Source organism: Schistocerca americana, chromosome 8 (assembly GCF_021461395.2).
Source record: "Schistocerca americana isolate TAMUIC-IGC-003095 chromosome 8, iqSchAmer2.1, whole genome shotgun sequence".
NCBI lineage: Eukaryota > Metazoa > Arthropoda > Insecta > Orthoptera > Acrididae > Schistocerca > Schistocerca americana.
This window is the reverse complement of record NC_060126.1, coordinates 356,045,957-356,071,026: the sequence shown is the minus strand read 5'-3', so window position 1 is coordinate 356,071,026 and position 25,070 is coordinate 356,045,957. Positions and strand designations below refer to the sequence as shown.

Sequence of the window (25,070 nt, the reverse complement as noted above, 5' to 3'; positions counted from 1 at the left end):
TGTTGACTGGAATACTCTCTTTCAAATTCTGAAGGTGGCAGGGGTAAAATACAGGGAGCGAAATGCTATTTACAATTTGTACAGAAACCAGATGGCAGTTATAAGAGTCGAGGGCCATGAAAGGGAAACAGTGGTTGGGAAGGGAGTGAGACAGGGTTGTAGCCTGTCCCCGATGTTATTCAATCTGTATATTGAGCAAGCAATAAAGGAAACAAAAGAAAAATTCGGAGTAGGTATTAAAATCCATGGAGAAGAAATAAAAACTTTGAGGTTCGCCGATGACATTGTAATTCTGTCAGAGACAGCAAAGGACTTGGAAGAGCAGTTGAACGGAATGGACAGTGCCTTGAAAGGAGGGTATAAGATGAACATCAACAAAATCAAAACAAGGATAATGGAATGCAGTCGAATTAAGTCGGGTGATGCTCAGGGAATTAGATTAGGAAATGAAACGCTTAAAGTAGTAAAGGAGTTTTGCTATTTGGGGAGCAAATTAACTGATGATGGTCGAAGTAGAGAGGATATAAAATGTAGACTGGCAATGGCAAGGAACGCGTTTCTGAAGAAGAAAAATTTGTTAACATCGAGTATTGATTTAAATGTCAGGAAGTCGTTTCTGAAAGAATTTGTATGGAGTGTAGCCATGTATGGAAGTGAAACGTGGACGATAAATAGCTTAGACAAGAAGAGTATAGAAGCTTTTGAAATGTGGTGCTACAGAAGAATGGTGAAGATTAGATGGGTTGATCACATAACTAATGAGGAGGTTTTGAATAGAATTGGGGGGAAGAGGAGCTTGTGGCACAACTTGACTAGAAGAAGGGATCGGTTGGTAGGACATGTTCTGAGACATGGAGGGATAACCAATTTAGTATTGGAGGGCAGCGTGGAGGGTAAAAATCGTAGAGGGAGACCAAGAGACGAATACACTAAGCAGGTTCAGAAGGATATAGGGTGCAGTAGGTACTGGGAGATGAAGAAGCTTGCACAGGATAGAGTAGCGTGGAGAGCTGCATGAAACCAGTCTCAGGACTGAAGACCACAACAACAACATATACCAATATACCAACCTGGGCTAAATCAAGCATATCTCGTGATGGTCTCGTGGGCTCTGGACATGTGATAGTATTGAGTTGATTCATAATATGTCGACCGAGTAACTCGGCAACCTGCTTGTTATTATTCGATGTATGTCTAAGCTTGACTTCGTTCTTTCAATTTTCGTAATTCTCTAGATACGTCTAATTTGACAGTATGATTTGCTAAATTCTACATATTGCAAAAATGAAAGTTGTGTGATTCACTTCGGAAGTTTTCCTTAGTAAATCTGTTACCTAAAATAGGCTACAAATTCTTACCACTAAATGATTTTATGGTTCATTTAAATCCACTTTCATTACAATTTTAAATATGGCTGTGAGTCAGCAACCGTACATGAATATAATCTGTATAATACAGCCAACCGGTTTCAACAAGATTTAACTAGACTTTGTTTCGTCACCGAGTATGGGTGTCCTCATCAGAAAAACCCAACAGTAATTACATGTAGTGACAATTGACAGATTTACGATAAAATGCATGACGAGAGCATTTTGCTTGTATGTCTGTTTTCAACTGTCACTGCATGTAACTGTTTTTGGTTTTTTTCTTGTCAAGACATCCACAGACTTTGTCGACACCACGTCAACTTAAATCTTGTTGCAACCGGTTGACTATATTACATAAATTACATCCACTTTCATGTCGATATTTCCGAGGAATGAACTAGCATGGTACTTGAGTTAAAAGTGTCGGTGAATTCAGAAAGATTTTTGCGTACTTGCTTACCAAAGTATTAGCTGACTGAAAGGTTTTAATTTGGAAATGAGATATCTTCCACTACGCCCGACTATATCTACTTAAGTCGTACCGAAAAATGTGAAGATGTTTGTAAAACAACGATAAAAATTCTATTAATACCGTACGTACAAGCAAACACGCTGCTATGACGAATAAAGTATCAGGGACAACTACGTAGTTATTAGAAGAAAATTCAGTCATTCCAAAACGATGTTACCACACTTCGTACTCGAGTACGAAGAAACTTATGTGTGGTTCCCAAACTGAAGCCTTCCTATCATACAATAACTACGAAAACAGTAATTAAATACTGGTTTTGATAGATAGCACTTCCTAATCAGAGTGCCATTTGTCGAAGAACACCGACCACTACACAGTATTACTCTTATCACACAGTGTGCACGTATCAAAATTCATTGCCATATCTGTCGAGTTCTAGTGTTTACTAACGGCGCCCATGCCGCAATAACACATTTCACCGAACTTTATAAATGGGCTGCGCCATTTTGTTTTGACCCTCTAGCGGCGAGCTGCGGTTCTGTGGCGCGGGGGAGTTCGGAGTGTACCACAACTGAAAAAAGAAAAAAATTGTGTAAGTTTACTTTCTCGTCGTTATACTTAAAACTATATGACTATCCCTGGGACGTTTCAGTCTGACGCCTGTCTTCATCAGTTGCGCACGCTTCAGAACAATTCTCGTTCGTGCGTCAAATATTTCAATATGATATTATTGGTTGGTGCATAAGTTAGAGGCGTCTTTAAGTTTAATAAACCCAACAGATACACTTAAAAGAGACTTTAGTTATCCAAAACGATGTTACCACACTTCGTACTCGAGTACGAAGATGTGGTTTATCTGTAAAGGAGACCGCTTATAAAACACTAATACGACCTATTCTTGAGTACTGCTCGAGCGCTTGAGATCCCTATCAGGTCGAATTGAGGGAGGACATAGAAGCAATTCAGAGGCGGGCTGCTAGATTTGTTATTCGTAGGTTTGATCATCGCGCAAGTGTTACGGAAATACTTCAGGAACTCGGGTGGGAGTCTCTAGAGGAAAGGAGGCGTTCTTTTCGTGAATCGCTACTGAGTAAATTTAGAGAACCAGCATTTGAGGCTGACTGCAGTACAATTTTACTGCCGCCAACTTACATATCACGGAAAGACCACAAAGATAAGATAAGAGAGATTAGGGCTCGTACAGAGGCATATAGGCAGTCATTTTTCGCTCGCTCTGTTTGGGAGTGGAACAGGGAGAGAAGATGCTAGTTGTGGTACGAGGTACCCTCCGCCACGCACCGTATGGTGGATTGTGATGTATGTATGTAGATGTAGATGTAGCAACAATATATTCTCCTTCACTATTTGCAGCAGTTTGCCAAATCTGGGGTAATTTTTCGATTCCGCGACTACTTGGTATTGAAGCGAAGAACTCTTCGGGCCATGTTCTGAGCGCATTTTCAGCCAGAAAATGTTCCTTGAAAGTTATTCGATATAGGGCGGAAAAGGCGAAAGTCCAGTGTGCAAATAACGTGGTTGCGGAATGACTTCCCAACCCAACCCATGTACTGTGTTTATCAATCTAGCAGAATGCGGGCGAGCGTTATCGTGGAGTAGCTTCGCTTTACACATTTTTCCTGATCGTTGTTCTTTGATTGTGTCTGGAAAACGTCTCACTTGTTGTGATTCTTGAAGTTTTCCCGGCGTACTGAATGTTCGATGAGATTTCAGGATTACAGCCGGATCACGTTGACTCCTTGCCACGATATTTCGGCTGGCAGTCACTCAGTGACGGGCACTCACCTGAAGATGGCTGGACGATTGCGAGCCGAAGTATCGTGGCAAGAAGTCAACGTGATCCGGCTGCAATCCCGAAATCTCATCGAACGTCTCACTTGTTGACAATAAATGTCAGCAGTGATGGTTACACCTCGGGAAAGCGATGCCTAGTACACCACACCGTAGCATAACATTACCCTTTCTGGAAGCGCGCATATCTCTGCACGGTGGGTTGCTGCTTCGTTTCCTTATGTTAGCATAAAGACACCATTTCTCGTCATCAGTAACTACACAGGATAGGAATGGTCGATGTCGTTCACGTATGTCCACCCGTTGATTTTTGTGATTTTGACTTAGAGCATCCGGTAAATACGATATTTGGACCTTCCCCACTGTATGCAAATGTCGTACGATGGTTGAGTGATCACAGTTCATCATATATGCCAGTTCTCGAATGGCTTGGATCATTGAGGATTAATGCGTTTAAACAATCTTCATCAAACCCCGAAGATCTTCGTGAACGTGGAGAGTCTCGAATCTCAAAACGGTCCTCCTTAAAACGAGAAAACCATTTTCTTGTCGTGCCCTGTTCAATAGGATTATCCCCAATGACGGCACCAAATGTTTCTCGCTGCCTCCGCTTCTGTCACCCCTCTATTGGACTCACACAGAAGAACATGTCGGACATGTTCCGATTCCTCCACTTGGCACTCAATTTTGTAGGGTCCACACATGTACCCCGTCTTCAAATGACAAAATGACGGTATGTACACTCAAATAGCAACAGTGAACTGCAAATCAAAATGACAATCGATAAATAAACCCATAGCAAACCGGAATACAAACATGCAAAAGAAAAACGCTACGAAGTTATGAACCAAGCTAATAAATGGGCTGCGACATTTTGTTTTGTGTCCTCCAGCAGCGTTCTACGGTAGTATGGTGCGGGGATTTCAGTGCGTTCCACGACTACAGATACCTACGTGCAAATAAGGAAAAATTAATTGCGTAATTTTATTTTATCCTGGTGATGATTAAAACTGTATGTCTACCATTGGTACATTTCAATCTCACGGCTGTTGCCATCACTTGTGCACGTCCTCGGAACAATACTCGTTCGTGCGTCAAATATTTCAGTATTATGATTGTAATATGTTCACATTAGAGTTCAATAGGCCTACGCCACTTTCACATAACTTGCAAGAAATTGCATTTCAGAAAAGTACGACGTTCTAAAAGCAGTCGTCCGAAAATTAAACGAGTTCACGCGCCATGCAACTGACGACACTGTCCTGTCATATTAACGTGACCACTTTTCAAAAGCCTGAATAGCCGCCTTTTGCAACGTGGTCGGCTGCGAGACGTGCAGTAAGAGAGTCAGTGAGGTTCTGGAAGGTTCTGACTGGTGTGTGGAGTAGAGATGGGTCGTTCGCGAACTAACGGGCCCAAGATGAACGGAAAGAGCTATGAACGAATTCTAAAGAACGGTCTTTGATAGTTCACTTCGTCGCGGCTTTCTACTTATAGTTCCCGGGAACAGGAAACGGTCGGTCTCGTTCCCGAACGACACGTCGGCCGATCTCGTTCCAGCCTCGGTCCCATTCCCGTCTGTCTCGGCCTCGCTCGGCCGGACTCGCCCTTCTTCGCCACTCGTCGCAGTTCCACTGCCGACTGCTCATAATTCAGTATAGAGTTGTTCGGTTCGTTCGCTATGCACGCCCATTCTAGATCTGTTTCATACCTTTTCTGAACTCTGAACTTCTGGTTCTTTTCGTATTCTATTCAGCATCCATTACCGGTAATTCAAATGTATTATATAATTAATAATCGAGTGTCTGGTTACATTTTGTAAAGAGAATATGATAACTTCTACAATATTATTTCAGTGGTACAGGGTGGCGCACGAAAAGTTGGCCCCGAGTACTAGACTGCTCATTTTCGCCTACCAATCGTGATCTATTGTTTTGAAGTTGTTGTTTGCATTAGCTTATTTGTCATTTCCTCACTGCCTAATTATTACATGTTTATCTATTCCGCTCGTAACGGTCAACAAATCCCGCGTAATTGGTGAGCAGTCTATAGTCGCGGTTTTCTTGCGCCACCTTATATTATTTCACTGCGATCAGCCACATAACGCTACAGTTGCCTATCGAGAGGTTTTGCAGAATCACGAAAATTACAAGTGTGTGAGAATTCTGTTAGGAATAAAAACTCTGCACTCCAGGGCGGTGGCAAGCGACCCCCCCTTGGCGCCCCCCATGTTCAGTCACACATGCTACTAATTTTCGATTTTTCATAAGAACTGTATACCAAGCTCAAATAAACGGAGAACGAGTAAAAATGAACGGTTCCCAAAAAAGAGCGATCACCATTGAACGAGTTCCCAAGGATGAACGAGTTTGCCCCTCTCTAGTGTGGAGCCCAAATGGTGAACGAGTAAAAATGAACGGTTCCCAAAAAAGAGCGATCACCAGTGAACTAGTTCCTGAGGATGAACGAGTTTGCCCATCTCTAGTGTGGAGCCACGCCAACTCCAGTATCGTGGCCAGCTGCGCTAGGTTTCTCGGTTGAGTAGCCTCGGTGCGAACAGCCCAATCGATTTGGTCCCAAAGATTCTCGGCTGTGTTTAAGTCCGGTGACTTTGGTGGCCATGGGAGTACGGTAAACTCATCTGTTGAAACGTGCACCTAAAATAGGAGCTTTGTGACAGGTTGCATTTTCCTCCTGGTAGATCCCATCGTGACGATGGAAAACCAGCTGCACGTAGAGTGGACTTGGTCTGCAAGGATAGATAAACACCAGTGTAGATCCACTGTGCCTTCCACAACGACGATATCACCCAGGAATGGCACGAGAACATTTCTCAAACCAGAACGCTGCCTCCTCCGGCGTGGGCCTTTGATGCAGGGCGTTTGCTTTGAGACATTTCACGTCGTACACACCAAAGGCCATCTGACCAACGAATCATAAAACGTGATTCGTTTCAAAAGGTCTCTTGTCTCCACTCAGTGAACGGACAGTTGCGGTGCTGTCGTGCAATTTTGGCCTTCGTCGCCGACGAACAGCGGTCTGCACTGGTGCAGGAACAAGGCGCCTGTTGCGATGTTCCATAGACAGCAACGTTCGCTGAACGGCCGTTGATGAGACCTTGGTATTCAATTGAGCTGTCAGTTACTCAGCATTTTCGTTTATTCGGCCGTACACCTTTCCACAGCTGCCCACTCCTGTCGACTATGGCCCGTGGTGCATCAAAGTTGTCTCGCGCCAGTTTTGGATAGCGCCATTTTGTCATGAACGGTATATTGTAACCACGGTGCACGTGAACGGTTTACAAACTGCGAGCTGTGTCACACGTTGCATTGTCCTGCCGGACCACTCTTGGCCCGGTAGCCAATGATCATTCCCTTATGGGCGTAAGATAAATAGCTCCTTTATGGCTACGGCATAAAGACAAGGACTTCACTGCTCCTAAGTCCTCTCCCTCTCCTGTGACACGATTTATTTACCCTACACTGCTAGTGCTGCCACCTGTTGTCTGTCAGTGGTTATTGCACGAACATCGGTGGTGATCACGTTAACGTGATTGGACACGATACACAAATGGCTGTGAGCACTATGGGACTTAACATCTTAGGTCATCAGTCCCCTAGAACTTAGAACTACTTAAACCTAACTAACCTAAGGACATCACACACACCCATGCCCGAGACAGGATTCGAACCTACGACCGTAGCAGTCCCGCGGTTCCGGTGCAGCGTCTAGAACCGCACGGCCACCGCGGCCGGCGGACACGATACACACCAACTGCTCAGGCAAGAAGACACATTTTACATCCTGGACAAACTTTCAGAGGAAATTTCCAGAAAAGTCCTTAGGGAATTTTTAAGGAACAATCATTAAATAATCAATACCCAACTTAGTCTCCGTGTACCTTTCCTGTTCCGCTGGGACCTGGACTTGGCCAGCTGCTTCACGGTTGGGATCCGCCATGTCTTTGATTGGGGGGGGGGGGGGGGGCGTGTGCACAACTAACCGACTGTGACACGCACCAACTATGACAGGTAGATATTAGAAATAGGTTAGTTGTAGATTTAAAAAGGAAAAAAAATATTAGCTTAGTACTGCAGCGAAACGAAGTCATCCGCCAGCCCAGTGCCAGGGGCACACCCACTGGGGTTAGCTCGGTGGGCAAGGCCAACAATAACACGGGTCTGTAGATTGCTGGCACACCTGTAACGCTGTAGGTAGTGTAGACCAATAGGATAAACGAAATTGCACTGTAGGTAGTGTAGACCAATAGGATAAACGAAGTTGCACTCCAATAACAGTTGTAGAGGAAGTTAAAATCAACTAGCACTTAGATACATGTATAAACTGAATAACAGCAGACTAGAGATCCCTGTAGTGGTAAGGGAATAATAGTATTATACCTGCAGTGTTAGAATTAAGCTGCAGAAATGTTAAATAATATGAAATTAGGACCCACTAATGTATTTAGGTAGTGGGTTGTTATGTATAATTATACTAATTGAATAATGTGAAGCTGGCCGTTGTTGCCGAGCGGTTCTAGACGCTTCAGTCCGGAACCGCGCTGCTGCTACGGTCGCAGGTTTGAATCCTGCCTCGGGCATGGATGTGTGTGATGTCCTTAGGTTAGTTAGTTTTAAGTAGCTCTAAGTCTAGGGGACTGATGACCTCAGATGTTAAGTCCCATAGTGCCAGGGCCATTTGAACCATTTTTGAATAATGTGATTGGACCATGTGTATTAGAAACCAACTCTCACAACTTTGACATTTTCATAATTTACACGATATAAAGTGAAGTGTGGACGCATTGTTCACTTCTTCACTTAGCACTATATCTGTGAACAAAGCTTTGGAGACTGGCTGTGCAAGCGAGTAAATGGGGCAAATGTTATTTCTTTCAAGAGTCTCCTCTTGCGTTCGAGAAAGTCATACTTTTCTTAGTGGTGGGTCCATCATTTTTTATGGTCACTTCCTCCGTGGCATTACAGGCTCGGAGATCCGAATGGCTAATTCGGAATCTTTTGCCAATGGAGAGATCATCGCGACACTTTTTCAATTACAAGCCGCATGTCCTATAGTTACACGTTCCATTTCTTTAATGCAGTGGTTTCCATTGTTTTCTGCATCCTCCCATTGATCGTCGCTGGTTCTTCTGCCTTTTAGCGGCAGTTTTCACCCCAGGTGCGAGAGAGTGCCCTGAACCTCTGTCCGCTCCTCTGCCCTCTTTGACAGGGTCGTTGGCGGAACGAGGGTGACTAAGGCCGCTAGTTTTCGGCCGCCATTGCTGATGGTTTTTATATAGAATTCAAACATTTTGAACAAAGCATATTTGCGCCATCAGCTGTACAATTGTATGTTTGTTCTCTACCATCTTCACAGGAGGAAAATAGTATACGACACTGGCTCAAAAATACATTTTCACCAAACACGATACAACCAAATTTAGGACATACATAACTGTCATAGTGTATGTCTGAACATAATCCAGTTACACTGAAGAGTCAAAAAAACTGGTACACCTGTCTAACATCATGTAGGGTCCCCGCGAGCACGCAGACGTGCCGCAATGTGACGTGGCATGGAGGTGCTGGAGGGATCTGACACCGTGAATACTGCAGGGCTGTCCATAAATCCGTAAGAGTACGAGGGGGTAGAGATCTCTTCTGAACAGCACGTTGCGTCCCAGATATGCTCAGTAATATTCATGTCTGGGGAGTTTGGTGGCCAGCGGAAATGTTTAAACTCAGAAGAGTGTTCCTAGAGCCATTCTGTAGCAATACAGGACGTGTGGCGTGTCGCATTGTCCTACGGGAATTTCCTACGGACGTCGGAAAGTACAATAGACATGGATGGATGCAGGTGATCAGAAAGGATGCTTACGTACGTGTCACCTGTCAGAGTCGTATCACTCCAGCTGCACACGGCCCGCACCATAACAGAGCCTCCACCAGCTTCAACAGTCCCCTGCTGACATGCAGGGTCCATGGATTCGTGAGGCTGCCATTATACCCGTATACATCCATTCGCTCGATACAATTTGAAACGAGACTCGTCCGACCAGGCAACATGTTTCCAGTCATCAACAGTACAATTTCAGTGTTGACGGCCTCAAGCGGGGCGTGAAGCTTTGTCTCGTGGAGTCATCAAGGGCACACGAGTGGGCCTTCGGCTCCGAAAGCCCATATTGATGATGTTTCGTGGAATGGATTCACGCCGACACCTGTTGATGGCCCAGCATTGAAATCTGCAGCAATTTGCGGAAGGGTTGCACTTCTATCACGTTCTCCTCAGTCGTCGTTGGTCCCGTTCTTGTAGATCTCGGAGATCCTTGTCCCATCGCTCGCGCGTCAACTACAATACCACGTTCAAACTCACTTAAATCTTGATAACCTGCTATTGCAGCAGCAGTAACCGACCTAATAGCCGCGCCAGACTCTTGTTGTCTTATATAGGCGTTGCCGACAGCAACGCCATATTCTGCCTGTTTACATATCTCTGTATCTGAATAAGCATGCCTATACCAGTTTGTTTGGCGCTTCACTGTACTGAGTGTGAAGTTCTCAGCAAGTGTACATTACTATTATTGTGCTAATGGACAGCATATTTACATGGATTATGTTCAGACAGACTACTGTGAGAGTTATGTTCTCACACAACCAAATGTTCTACATTTGGTTGTGTCATATTTGACGAAAACGTATTTTTCACACTTTCTTCGATGAAGATGGTTGTTGTAACTGAAATCAGTAGAGAATAAATATATCCGATGGCGCAAATATGCTTTTTTCAAAATATTGAACAGTCGTAGACAGCCACCTAAGAAAAGTTATAGCATTTAAGCACTGGCTAGGTTTCATACCGGTATTCAAACCATTTTCACTACTAGTCATAAACGCTAAATTTCGCCCACGGTTCTTGGAAACGTGTTGAGACATCAGCGAGTAACTTTCGTGATATTAGAGGGGGCCGTAGACCAAAACTATAGAGGAAGATACAGATTGAAATACATCCAACAAACAATTTTACGTTAGGAAAGCAGCACACGATTATGTAGTGAAGATCGGTATTTGGTCATGGACTGTGGGAGCAGCGGAAAAGAACAGAATAGAAGCGTTTGAGATGTGGTGCTACAGAAGTAAGTTCAAAATTAGGTAAAATGATAAGATAATGAATGAGGAGGTTCCCTGCAGATTCTGCGAAGAAAGTAACATACGAAGAACAGTGACGAGGAGACGGAACAGGAAGCTGAGACATCTGTTAAGACATCAACGGATAACTTCTATGGTACTAGAGGGAGCTGTAGAGGATAAAAACTGCAGGGGAAGACAGAGACTGGAATACAACCTACAAATATTTGAGGACGTAGAGTGCAAGTACTACTCGAGATGAAAAAGTTGGCATCAAACCAGTCAGGAAAATGATGACTCAAACAAAAAAAAAACTGTTTGGAAGGGGTTTCCCTTTCTGTCTTCATTACTGAATTTCCTGTGTAGTCACAGATAGTGTCGGATTTCTTGTCAGCAACACACGGTCAGTCAGCGAGTGAGCACCTTTTTCTACATGGAATGTTTTCTGCTGCCCAAGGCTTCTCCCACATCCATTACGAATCCCACTGCTGTGGGAGAGGTGGTGGCGTCAAGTTCGCGTTCACCAGACTTTGGGTCAGTGTCCTGAATTAAATGCCAATGCCGATGGTAGTGCCTCGCGGAGTAAAGGCATGCGACACGTCGGCCCCGCCGGGATGGGCCGCGCGGAGTAGCCGAGCGGCCTGAGGCGCCTTGTCACGGTCCGTGCGGCTCCCCACATCGAAAGTTGGAGTCCTCCCTCGGGCATGGCTGTGTGTGTTGTCCATAGCGTAAGTTAGTTTAAGTTAGATTAAGTAGTGCGTAGGCTTAGGGACCGATGACCTCAGCAGTTTGGTCCCATAAGACCTTACCGCAAATTTCCAATTTTCCAGTGAGGATGGTAAGCTTGATGAATTCTTTGTAGTAAGTTTCTTCGTCTCCTGCTCCTGCATCCATAACAAACACAACATCACACTGCACAAGCTCTAAAGCGAAATTAGAATTATATTAATACCGTCAGCTGCTGACGGGCGTTGATATATATCAACTGGGAGAGGTGAAAATGTGTGCCCTGACCGGGACTCGAACCCGGGATCTCCTGCTTACATGGCAGACGCTCTATCCATCTTTTTTTTATTTATTTTTTTATCTCATTTTGTTCTAGATTGTTCGTTGAATTTGTTCGTGGCGGACGTCCAATGACGCCTGTGCAGGTTGATCGTTGATTCGTTCACTCAGTTCTTTTGTTTCAGAGGGTAGCTAAACCCTCTGACCGAACACGCCGAGCTACCGTGCCGGCATCCATCTGAGCCACCGAGGGCACAGAGGATAGCACGACTGCAGGGACTATCTCGCGCACGCTTCCCGTGAGATCCGCATTCTCACCTTGTATGTCCACACGCTACATTCGTAGTGTCCCACCCCAGCACACTCATTACTCGTGGAAGTCATTCTTACCAAGTCTCGTAAGAGTTCGGGGAATATGTGTGCATCTGCACAGAAGAAGAAGGTCATAGCTGGTGTTGCCAGACCTATATACTTATATGGAGATGGTGTTTGTTCTTCTGTGCATATGTACACATATTCCCCGAACTTGGTAAGAAGCTCTTCCACGAGTAATGAGTGTGTTGTGGTGGGACACTGAGAAAGTAGTGTGTGGACATACAAAGTGAGAATGTAGGTCTCACGGGAGGCGTGCGCGAGATAGTCCTTGCAGACGCTCTATCCTCTGTGCCCTCGGTGGCCCAGATGGATAGAGCGTCTGCCATGTAAGCAGGAGATCCCGGGTTCGAGTCCCGGTCGGGGCACTCGTTTTCACCTGTCTCCGTTGATATATATCAACGCCTGTAGGCGGCTGACGGTATTAATATAATTCTAATTTCGTTCTAGACGGCTGCAGGTCGTCAATGGTGTCTGTTCTTTCGGACATATATCCATGTAAGTATATGCACAAGCTCTCGTCACAGTTATCCACAGAACGCAGATGCACTTTTGATAACAGGACGGAAGAAGGCAACGGTGAGTTACCTCTACTTTAACCTTCCCCAGGAAAAGAAAACGGAATTCCCGCATATGCTAGCAAAGTTCATGTCTCGAGTACGTGTAAGTATCGAAAGAATAGGATGGTTCGGATTCTGTAGTAGATGTAATCACGGTCAACAGTAGGTCTCAAAACCAATGTAACTAACATTAATTGTTAAATATTACGACAGGCCTAGTTAGTAGATATTATGTTATCGTTGTTTTCGTTCGGTTGGTAAGTGGGTTCCTAATAATCAGTTGCCTCCATTTGATGCCTGACGATCAAGCACTTGTATTGCAGTAAAAGGAGCCAAAGATAATATTGACAAATAATGCTGCGGTGATTTACTGTGACCATGAGATATAATCACAGATATAATGACGGAATGTTTATATTTTCTGTCATTAAATTATTACATTTCCTTCCCAAAAATAACACAATAACATGGTAATTATGACACTAGCTGCGAAATAATACAAAAGTAGAAGCAAAGTTACCATTTGTGAATTTATTAGAACATAAAAACTTTACATCCAGTTACTGCCTGAATAAAATGTGTACCTGAAATTAAAATTATAACTAAAGAAATTCAGTTACTTTCTTGGAATTCAGTCAGTTGTCTTTATTGGCTATGTCAAGCAAAGAAAATAAAGGAATGCAGCCTAGTATTAGACAATGAATTAACGCAGAAGAATCACAGAAATCAAAAATGATACCCACTTACAACTTTGCTCATTGGGTTTAGCGATTAAACAGGGGATTAAGTTTCGTAATTAACGAAATTACAAATGATTCACAGCCATATTCGAGAGTCGAAACAGGAATCGTAATGAGGTGACCAAAGTCATGGGATACCTCCTAATATAGTATCGGATCTTCTTGCGCTCGGCGTAGTTTAGCAACTCGATTTACCCTCAAGAGAAATGTTGAGCCATGCTGCCTCTGCAGCCGTCCACAATCGGTAATGCGTTACCGGTGTAGGATTTTGTGCAGGAACTGACCTCTTGATTATGTCCCATAAAAGTTATGGGATTCCTGTCGGGCGATCTGGATGGCCAAATCATTCGCTCGAATTGTCCAGAATGTTTCACAAACCATTCAAGAATAATTGTTGCCTGGTGTCACGGCGCATGGTCATCCATAAAAATCCAATCGTCGTTTCGGAACACGAAATCCATGAATGGCTACAAATTGTCTCCAACTAGCCGAATAAAACCATTTTCAGTGAATGATCAGTTCAGTTGAACCAGGGGCCCAGTCCGTTCCAAGTAAACACAGCCCACGCCTTAAGAGGCCACCACTATCCTGCACAGTGCCTTTTTGACAATTTGGGTCCATTGCTTCGTGGGAACTGCGCTACAGTCGAGCCCTACAATCAGCTCTAGCATTTTGAAATCGGAACTCATCTGACCAGGCCACGGTTTTCCAGTCGTCTACGATCCAACCATATGGTAACTAGCCCAGGAGAGGTGCTGCAGGCGTTGTCGTAGTGCTAGCAAAAGCACTCGCGCCGGTCGTCTGCTGCTATAGCCCATGAACATATTTCGTCGCGCTTGTCCTAACGAACACGTTCGTCACACGTCCCAAGTTGATTTCTGCGGTTATTTCACGCAGTTTTGTTTGTCTGTTAACACTGACAGCTCTACGCAAACGCAACTGCTCTCGGTCGTTAAGTGGAGGCCATCGGCCACTGTGCGGTAAAAGGTAGTGCCTGAAATTTGGTATTCTCGGCACACTCTTGACACTGTGGATCGTGGAATATTGAATCCCCTAACGGTCTCCGAAATGAAATGTCCCACGCGTCTGGTTCTAACTAGCGCAATACTACCACCATCTGTAAATGTGCATATCGCTATCCCTAGACGTTTTGTCACTTCAGTGATGTATATGCTGAGGACCGCGAATATCGCTTCTTTATGGAACGTAAATGATGGGCAGACTGCCGTCGCTTTGGCACTTTTATATTACTTTTTATTTTAATTAGATTGTACTGACATAAATAAGTGACTGATGGCCGGTGAAGTTGGTGAAACGAAAGTTGCAAGAGGTCTGACGTTTGATTTATCACTCGCTTTATGCAGAATATGTCCACGAGGGACGCCTGAACATGATTCAATGAACTGGAACACGTACCTCACAATACGTACGTTACAAATGTGAGTGGTTAATGGTTGGTTTCGGAGTCTACTCGAGAAGGGAAGCTAACCGGAATTCGTTGACAAGGCACATCTTCAGATTTGTACCACATGTGGTGGCGTACTACCAGTCTTACCGTCAATTTCATCTTTCAGACGTCATATGCTGGTCACGCGTTAAAGAGATGTTTGCTGTCAGCTATCACATTCGCGTATCATAACTAATTGCTACTGATGAGTGGATGTGAGCCAGCAGATTCAAGGAATAACGCATCGAAATCACTTCGCTTCGCTTTATCTTTCAGGTGGCGATAAATTATTCCATTGACAGATGCCTTATCATCGCTATCAGTCAGATAAGTTTGTATGATTCGAAACGCCTCCTTCATATAAGTGAACTCTCATAACGAGTTTATTTTATTTTCTGATATTGCCGCAGGCGATGTACGACGCTAGCTGGAGCTCAAGAGCCACTGCCTGCGATGAGTGTTCCCAGTTCAGCGGCCGGATCTTGGAATTTATCTGAGAGCAGTAGCACTGCTATTGGACAGTGAGCACCAGTGCCTGGGTTGTAACAGCTAAACCTTTTCTTGCATCTCAGTACAAGGCAGAAAAACATTGGAAAGAAAGTATTTCTCTGATACAGAAGATCAAAGAGTTAATCCGGGTCCTTGTTAGCCGACAATGGAGCAAATACGTCGCTTAACGAATTTGTTTGCGTGGCAAACAAATGAGGCACGTATTCCCTGGCATTGTCGTTCTTTCGTGACAAGCTGCATCTACTACAAAGGTGATGGAAGAGCCTTCCCATCTCAACAGTTTTAATGTAACTTCAGTATTTGTGTAACTGGGCTGGAGGCAAGAGTTTATAATTTCAAATAATCCTGTAGTCCATACATTATCCCTTACCCTAACTCTTCTGGCGTGAGAGCATCACCTAGATGTTGAAGTTAGGTCGACAGTTCAGTACAGCACTAATGAAGGAAAAAAATTATTAGGATACTAGGCTGTATGTAAAAACCCCGTGGTCTAGGGATAGTGTCTTTCCCCGGTCCCCTGCTCGAAATCCTCCACTGCTTAAATTTTGATTAATAATCAGCATTTGGCGGCCGAAGGCTTCCAGCATAAGGAGTCACCCTCATCCTGCCAACGGCTTTGTCAAACAGACCGGAGAAGCGGCCAGAGGCTCAGGGCACTTCTCTTGTCTTTGGTGTGGGAAACTAACCTAAAGGTGGAAGACTCAGCAATGATCAACGGCACGAGCATGCAGAAGGCAATGGAAACCGCTGTATTAAAGACACGTAACGTGTATCCACAGGACATGTGGCCTGTAAGTGAAATAAATGTCATGATGATCTCACCATTGGCAAAAAATTCCGGAATAGTCCCCCATTCGGATCTCTGGGAAGGAACTGCCAAGGGGGAGATGACCATAAGAAAAATATTGAATAACCAACGAAAGGATAACGTTCTACGAGTCGCGGCGTGGAATGTCAGAAGCTTGAACGTGGTAGGGAAGCTAGAAAATCTGAAAAGGGAAACGTAAAGGCTCATTCTAGATATAGTAGGAATCAGTGAAGTGGGAAGAAGACAATGACTTGTGGTCAGATGAGTATAGGGTAATATCAACAGCAGCAGAAAATGGTATAACTGGACTAGGATTCGTTGTCAATAGGAAGGTAGGGCAGAGAGTGTGTTACTGCAAATAGTTCAGCGTCAGGGTTGTTCTTACCAGAGTCGACAGCAAACCAACACCGACAACGATAGTCCGGGTATACATGCCGAAATCGCAAGCTGGAAATGAAGAGATAGATACAGTATATGAGGATAATGAAAGGGTAGTACAGTACGTAAAAGGAAATGAAAATCTAATAGTAATGAGAGACTGGCATGCAGTTGTAGAGGAAGGAGTAGAAGAAAAGGTTACAGGAGAATATGGGCTTGGGAAAAGAAATGAGAGACGAGAAAGGCTAATTGAGTTCTGTAATAAACTGCAACTAGTAGTAGCAAATACTCCGTTCAAGAACCACAAGAGGAGGAGGTATACATGGAAAAGGCCGGATGATACGGGAATATTTCAGTTAGATTACATCATGATCCGAGCTGCCGAAATCTGATACTGGATTGTAAAGGCGTACCCAGGAGCAGATATAGACTCAGATCACAATGTTGTAGTGATGAAGAGTAGGCTGAAGTTTAAGAGATTACTCAGGAAGAATCAATACTCAAATAAGTGGGATACACAGTTACTAAGGAATGACAAGATATGCTTGAACTCTCTAAGGCTACAGAAACAGCAATGAGAAGTAGCTCAGTAGGCAGTACAGTTGAAGAGGAACGGACATCTCTAAAAAGGGCCATCACAGAAGTTGGAAAGGAAAACATAGGTACAAAGAAGGTAACTGCGAAGAAACCATTGGTAACAAGAAATACATCAGTTGATCAAGTAGACTGATAATATAAGGAACGAGGATGTTCTGAGCGGAATCGGAGAGGAAATGAGTATATGGAAAACACTGACAAGGAGAAGGGGCAGGATGATAGGACATCTGTTGGGACATCAGCGAATGACTTCCACGGTACTAAATGGAGAGAGCTGTAGAGGGCAAAAACTGTAGAGGAAGGAAGACAGAGACTGGAATACATTCAGCAGATAATTGAGGACGTCGGTTGCATGTGCTACTTTGAGATGAAGAGGTTGCCACAGGAGAGGAATTCGTGATGGGCCGCATCAAACCAGTCAGTAGACTGATGACTCAAAATAAATAAATAAATAAAAATAAAAACCATTTCTCTGCACCTTAATTTTATGAAACATAAAATACTAGCATAGGGTCTGCGCCTACGCCTCATCAGCGATTTAGCCCAGATTTATGTACATACAGGGCTTGGTCAGAAACGAAATTTGACGGGATGGAAATTCCGGATGGCCAGAAGTTTCGAAAAAATCGCAGTTTTGGTGTGGGTCGGGCGAGGCACGAGCCAATTATGTTAGATGTTTGCGTGGTTTCCAGCAGCTGAAAGATATCAGAAAGATAAACCAAGGACCGTGGAGTGCCTATGCGGAAAAAACTTCTTATCTCAATTTGTACGTTACTTAACCTGCAAATTAATCGAATACTCAGTACATTGTATTTTTAATATTTTCATAGAAGGAATGAAACGGAAAGACAAAGGATAACTTAGAATTGCCAATGAATTTCTATGAAAGGGTTGTAAGGCATACATAGATAAGTTTATCATTTCGCAGCTGATTATTTACACGTGCTGGGGTGATATTCATTGTAAAAAGAGGGGAAGCAGTATTTTTCGCGGTCTCTTTTACACGTTATAAACGTCGCTTTGTTACAGTTACACTGTTGTTTAAAAGTTTCTACAGAAAAAAAACGAACTTGATCTACAGTCATAAAAGATCTTCTCTCATGGCAAAGCTGAGCAGCAAATCACTCGTAACGCCTCATTTCGCCGCATTTTGGCGATGGTTGGTTCAAATGGTTCTGAGCTCTATAGGACTTAACTTCTGCGGTCATCAGTCCCCTAGAACTTAGAACTACTTAAACCTAACTAACCGAAGGACATCACACACATCGATTCCCGAGGCAGGATTCGAACCTGCGACCGTAGCGGTCACGCGGTTCCAGACTGTAGCGCCTAGAACCGCTCGGCAACCACGGCCGGCTTGGCGATGGTAACTGGTGATGTACTAAAGAATGGATTTTGGTGCTGTCTTCTCGGGATGCGATTTCTTTCTCCCTCTCGATAAGAGAGCCCTACCAGCGCCAAAACTGCTATTTTTATTTTCTAAACGCTTTGCCATCTTGAGCTCCCATTTCTGTCACTTTCATTTCTGGCCAAGTCCTGCATATTTCATAAATCTGGACGAAATCTGTGATGACGTGTAGGTTCGGTCCCCTTGTAAATCAACAGTTTTAAAAATAAACATATTTACAGATATCTACTTCCCGAGCTATAGTATTAGCAAAATCCCTGGCTATGTCATTAATTTCGAATCAACAGACAGGAGGGCCTAATAAAACATGTGAGTCACAACTGATTAGACGCCCGCCACTCACCTAACGCTTCCCTATTAGCCGATACAATAACTCTTACTTGCTGATCTTCAGTTTCTTGACCGTAGACGCATCAAAATTCCAGGCTCATATAGGTTTTTCTGTTGCCAGGATTCATGATACAATAAGAAACAGGGGAAAGTCACCAAAGAAGTGACAGTCAAACAGCAAACTAATGGAATAAATATATACTGATCATTAGGAAACAAGAGGCGAGGTAGCCTTGTCAGAGCAAGGGACAACATCAGTTCGCAATTCTAGATTACTCGTCTGTTAGCGGAGCTCCTATACCAGATACAAAGAAAACAGCAAAAACAAGTGAACAAATAATAATAGAACGCCCGGTCTCTAGAGAGTCCTGTATACTGAGGTGACATAAGTCATAGGTTAACGATATGCACATATACAGATGCCAGTAGTATCGCGTACACAAGGTATGAAAGAACAGTGTACTGGCGGAGCTGCTTTTTGTACTCACGTGATTCATGTGAAATGGTTTCCGACGTGATTACTGCCGCACAACGGGAATTAACAGACTTTGAAAGCAGACTGCTAGTTGGAGCTAGACGTGTGGGACATTCCATTTCGGAAATCGTTAAGGAATTCAGTAGTCGGAGATAGTCAAGAGTACCAAATTTCAGGCATTACACCTCACCACGGGAAACGCAATGGCCGACGGCCTTCACTTAACGACGGAGAGCAGTAGCGTTTGCGTAGAGTTACCAGTACTAATATACAAGCATCATTGCGAGAAATAATTGCAGAGATCAACGTGGGACGTACGACGAACGTACCTTTAGGACAGTGCGGTGAAATTTGGCTTTAATGGGCTATGGCAGCAGACGACCGACGCGAGCCTTTGCTAAGAGGACTACATCGCCTCCATCTCCTCTCCTGGGCTAGTGACCACATCGGTTGAACCCTAGACGACTGTAAAACCGTGACCTGGTCAAAGAGATCCGATTTCAGTCGGTAAGAACTGACGGTAGAATTCAACTGTGGAGCAGACCCTACGAAGCAGTGAATCCACGTTGTCAACAAGGCACTGTGCAAGCAGGTGGCGGCTCTATAATTGTGTGGGCTGTGTTTACGTGGATGGACTGATCCTCCGGTCCAACTGAACCGATCATGTTCGACTACCTGGAGACCATCTGGAGCCATTCATGGACTTCATGTTCCCAAACATGTCGCTGGGCCACAGCTGTTAGCGATTGGTTTGAAGAACATTCCGAGAGGTCAGTTCGTGCTAAAAATCGTGCAACGGCAACTGTGTCGCTGTTATGAACGACTAAAGAGTCAGCGTGGCTCAGTATTTCTGCAGAGGACTTCCAAAACTTGATGAGTCCATGCTAAGTCGAGCTGCTCTACTACGCCGGCCAAAAGGGGGTCAGAAACGACATTAGGAGTTATTCCGTGTCTTTTATCACCTCAGTGTACAGTGAAACGTGATGCACTACTGGAAGTAATCTATAGGAGAGACGGTGGTTGGCCATGAGGAAAGCGAGATGCAAACACAAAATCGACAAGCGTGCCAATTCTTACCCAATCAGCATCGGTGAATCCGTTGTGCAGGCAGCTCGCACCGCAAGCTACGTGCTCGCTTAGTTACGGCTGGCACCGCTTGAGCGTGCGTATTCTCGCGGCGCGACTGAAATTCTACTAAGATGGCTTTACACAAGACTGGTTCCAAAGTAATTGAGCCCAGTTTGCGTTAAATAATTATTCATTAATAACGACGTGAACTCGCGTACTAGTGAACACTGGTTGAGATCTGCAATCAAATGGGGACTGGAGAGCAGTTCTTCGTGGTTTTGCGGTGCCTGAGAAAGCGCAGTGGAGTAACTACTCTGAGAAGTATCGGCTTGCAAGTCGCCGAAGTGGCGTCAACTGAAAAGACTTGCACCAGGCGACAGGTCTGCCCGACGGGAGGCCCTAGCCACGCGACATTCCTTTTTTTTTTTTTTTTTTTTTTTTTTTTTTTTTTTTTTTTTTTTTTTTTTTTGAGAAGAAGTAGTTCGTTTAGCCAACCTTACTGGGGGGGCGGAGGGGCTGGGTTAACCGTTTTAGAGAGAAGAGCGGGAAGACGTCCCGGTGCTTAAATTGCACACGCAGTGGTGGTCGTAGAAGAGAAAAAGATGTTCTTCCGCACAAACGTGTCTGAGGCCAAGATTTTAACGCAACGATCCTTTCCTTTGCTGATTTGCGCCATCTTGTGGCTGACTTCTGTTACTTTATCGGCTTTTATTAAAATTAATTCCCCTCTTCCCCAATCCGGTGGGGTTGTACCCAGGCAACTCGTCGGTGGGTCAAGAAAGCTGAGGAAAGTTGATAATATAAATTTGCCTATTAAAATTCCCGACTTGTATTACACAGTCGATTCGTGATTGCTGTTATTGGATTCGTAATTTTATCTTCTGTATGAATACGTGATTATAATCATTCATTGTTAAGCAATTAATTATTCTTCCTTTGTTAGCGGGTGGTCTACGCAGATGCTGAGACCCGCCACGCGAATGTTCTGCATCACGGAAAAGTATTAAGTTTACAAAGCCCGCTTTGTAGTCTCTGTCCAGTGACACAGAAGAAATTCTGTGGTCTCATTAAAAAAACATTCTCAAAATTTGTATCATAATTCGGAAGCTATAAACGTTAAAAGCATTTAGCGTACATCAGAAATGTCAGCACAATGTGCTCTGTGAGTTAGCAAAAAATCCCTTCTCGACATACACTATCTGATTGAAAGTTTCCAGACTCCCCAATGTAATGCGGAATTTATTTTGGTGGCCAGTACAGTAACATTAACATAAACTGACAAGCCCTATTCTGTTCTCCTTCGATAATAAAATCATGAATGTTTATGAATGTTTTATTAAGCAGGTGGTTAGGATGGAGGCCGTAGAATTTTTGAAGCCCTTCTTTATGCTCACGCCTTGCTGCCGGTGGTTTTTTTGGTTCCTGCTGCATAGTGCCGGTGATCTCTCTAGGGATTCCCTCACTAGTCAGTCTGAACTAAGTTAACAGCCCATTAGATAAGAGCGGTTATTAGGTAGTGTCCAACAGCTAACTTCTGAGGAAGAAAGAAAGGCTAATACATGGGGGCCCGCAGAGGGCGAAGACTTTGGATTGCGATTTCGGACTGGCTTCGCTTGAAGGAACCATTGCGAGGTTACTCGTGTGTGCGTTGTTAGAAGGTTACGGTTCCAGATACTTCCTCGTAGATCTGTCACCCCGAACTGAAACGAAAGCAAGTTCCTGGAACCAAAACACATTAACACTCGGTAACTCCAAAAGGATCGACGTCAATCTCTGCCTGGACGCAGTATTAACTGACCTTAAGTAGGTGAAAGGACTCATCAAAAAAGCAAACGGCAATTCCAGCATATTAACTACGGCTTTATTTCGTTGGCCTGAGGGTATGATTTTCATCACTCAAATATACAACACAGCTGATTATAAATCAACGTTAGTTAGCCTAAGTATATTACGAATTAATTCAGTCATTAGCACTGTCCTAGCCTAGGTGTTCTGCAAGCTACCAGTTGTATTCTACAACGATTCTGATACACCTCTAACGAATACTTCGAGGATCACAAGGAAACGTTTGCTTTTTGTCTGATTCTTCACAAAGTAAGCGACTTTGAGACGCTGAACACACCGGGAATGGTCGACCTGTGTTTAAATAGTGTAGAAGACTGTGCAGGCGTGTGTTGACCTAAAATCAGTGACTTACAGTGAATGAACGTAAGTCGATTAGTTCAGTGATTAATTCCATGTGCAAGATTCTGAGTCAAAACAAATAAATTAAATTAACTGCGCAACTCAATAGCAATAAAACTGTACTCGTATCCTCGCCCTGTACATTTACACCCAAACATGCAAAAAATAGGACCAAGGAAATTAAATAAACCTAATTTTTTGGCATTAAATATAGTTGCTATATGTATATAGCACCAAACTTGTTGAATAATACGTAAACATGCTTCTAGAAGCGTGCTCATTTACTCGAAATACGCTGACCCGCCCATTCCATGCAGCTCATGTAATATTGTACTCGAAGGAGTTCCAAACACATGTACACCAGGTGACAAATTCTAATACATTGCGGGCCATGGTTCTCAATCAGAGGTAAACGCACTTACGATAAGCTCGCGCGCACGCCGTATAACGAACGTTTGCAAATATATTCATGCGACATATTTCTTTATTTATTACGTGAAAAATCATGAACTGCGAAACTTGTAGGCTCACTGAATGAATGGGAGCAGGTGTGACTATTATTTTACTAAACAGCAGGAAAATTCGTAGGGAGAGAGATGGTGCAGACGCTATGTATGTTGGTACTATTATAATGACAACGTTGTCGTCGATGGACTAATTACAGTCTTACGACTGGAACAACATTTTATTTTAAAGAGAAAACAGGTACTACCTTACTTCTGCAGTTGAGAGCTTGTTCGCATTTAACAGTCTTTTTCCAAAAATGCTCCACTGACAACATATGTCCTCGCTTCGGATTCCGAGAGAGTGTGTCGAAGATGACACGCGTTGCTGGTATTCGGCTATTCTCCATTGAAAATAATGTCTCCAGCTCCGTTATACATCTGTTGCAGGTGGTGATAAGACTCCTGTACTGTGGTAGCCATCATCGTGAGCTTGATGTCGTGGAACTGTAGTTACGGAGTCCGGACAGTTTGAAATACGCGAAACTAACTAATTCATGGAGTATTTCCCTCCTTACAATCACCTACACCGTGGCATCAACGAAACAGTTTCAGTTCAATGACTGATACTGCACAGTATAAAGCTTATTCACTGTCCTCAAAATGTGCAAACCTGACGCACACATTGTTTCAACGATGACCAACCGATCTGCCTATATCACACGTGAAAAGTCTTATTTCATCCACGCAAAAAGCAGAGCGCACTGTTCACTGTTTATTCATTATCAGTATTAATCACTGTCTTTCTGCGCTTCACATGAACCGATGTACATACTTGATTTAAATGTTCTATCCGTGTGAACCCACACGAATACCAGCCACACGACAAGTCAACAATCAGATTTCTCCTCTTAACCGTTCTGCCAAGGTTACTAAATAATAAGGTTGGGCAGTAAGCGCTCTGCTCTGCCATTGGCTGGCCTAGTGACGTCAGCGTGGAAGCAAGCGCTCACAAGCAGACGACACGGCATGCGCGTTTACGTCAAGTTTTTGGCGGAAGATTTTGTTTATACCAGAAATGAGATGTCTAAACTGCTTTTCTGCTGCTAAAATATTACAGTTAAAACTGATGAGTTATATTCTTTCGCAGCTTATGCCTCACACATCGGTAAAATGTCAAATCACAACCACACTGACACACACTTGAAATTCGAAGCCTCGGCTCAAATAAATCAGAAACTATTCATTTAATCGCATTGAAATGAATTTACTTAAGAGCTCGAAGTTGCACACGCTTGTTTGTAAGAACAGCATTCCTTCTTTCGAAAGCCGCTATAGTATTCATCAAAGTAACTTTATCTGTGTCTCAAAAAAAAAAAAAAAACTGTCGTCTGTACATGTGCTCTTATTATGATGTTTCTTATTTGGTGACAGCTTTTCCAGAGTTTCCAGAGATTTCTTATGTAGTTCTCGTTTCTTATACCGTTTGGTTCTGTCTTCTGTTGCGGGTGACACATTGACAGTCGCACTACTGCACGGCAAATTGCGCGAAGGAACTGCATCTGGCTTGAGCATTCTTTTTCGGGGCAAATTAAGCAATTCAGACTGTAAATCCCTTAAGTAATCTGTTTCTGCGAAATGGCGAGAACACATTCTTACATGCGCAACATTTACACTGTCTTTCTCTCAACATTTCGACAACCATAGTTTTTGTAATGTTTCATTACGCGGGAAACTGTGATACATTACGTCAGTTCCCTTTGTGCTCCAGTTGTAGGAAAAACAGCCCGTTACAGCATAGCCTGGCATTGTAAAAATTAATTTTCTCACTCACTTGTAGATTCTCCAATAAGAATTTCACAGGACGAACCATAAACTATAGAGCTGGCGAACACAATGTTGATTCCGCTGTCCACTATCGCTAACTATTTCAGTTCCGAATCAAATATCAATTACAGCAAAAACCGTTAACA

At 43.6% G+C, this 25,070-nt stretch overlaps 1 protein-coding gene and 1 non-coding gene across 4 annotated transcripts in view; both read left to right on the top strand.

The window, feature by feature from the left end:
- Positions 1–25,070, top strand: part of LOC124545103 (protein I'm not dead yet-like) — a 257,306-nt gene that overhangs the window by 13,761 nt on the left and 218,475 nt on the right. The window lies entirely within an intron of this gene.
- Trnat-ugu lies at positions 12,443–12,517 on the top strand. The gene has a single exon. It is a non-coding gene; the product is annotated as a tRNA-Thr (tRNA).